The following is a 624-nucleotide window of genomic DNA, read 5'->3' on the forward strand; positions in this document are numbered from 1 at the left end:
CGCAGTTAAGCATGCCTTTTGGTATGACGAGTTGAATTATTCTTGTTATACATAAATTCAGTTCCAAATTTTAACTTCGCACCTTTGTTTTATTTTACAGATGAAGGCGCTCGAGAAATTGGTTAGTGTTAGTTCTATTTCATATTACACTCATTCTCCTTTTTAATTTATTTGATTCACATTTTTTAACTTATTTTTTATGATACATCTGAAGCAGTTGTAGCACATCTCTCTAGAATTCAAATCTCTTCATTGATCTTGAAACCCTGATCGTTTTTCCTTTGCTAATTCAGGACAAACAGGAGAAGGAGGCAGAGGCGCACCGAGCTGAGGGGCGCCAAGGAGAAGAGTGCCAGGGGGAAGGGCGCCAAGGAGAAGGGCGCGAAGGTGAAGAACGCCAGGGAGAAGGGCGCCAAGGTGAAGAGCACGAAGGTGAAGAACGCCAGGGAGAAGGGCGCCAAGGGAGAAGGGCGCCAAGGTGAAGGGCGCCAAGGAGAAGGGCGCCAAGGTGAAGTAACGACCAGGGAGAAGGGCGCCAAGGTGAAGAGCGCGGAAGGTGAAGACGCCAGGGAGATAGGGGAAGGCAAACCAAGGAGAGGGGCTGCCAAAGGTGAAGAGCGCGAA

Source organism: Penaeus monodon, chromosome 20, assembly GCF_015228065.2.
Source record: "Penaeus monodon isolate SGIC_2016 chromosome 20, NSTDA_Pmon_1, whole genome shotgun sequence".
NCBI lineage: Eukaryota > Metazoa > Arthropoda > Malacostraca > Decapoda > Penaeidae > Penaeus > Penaeus monodon.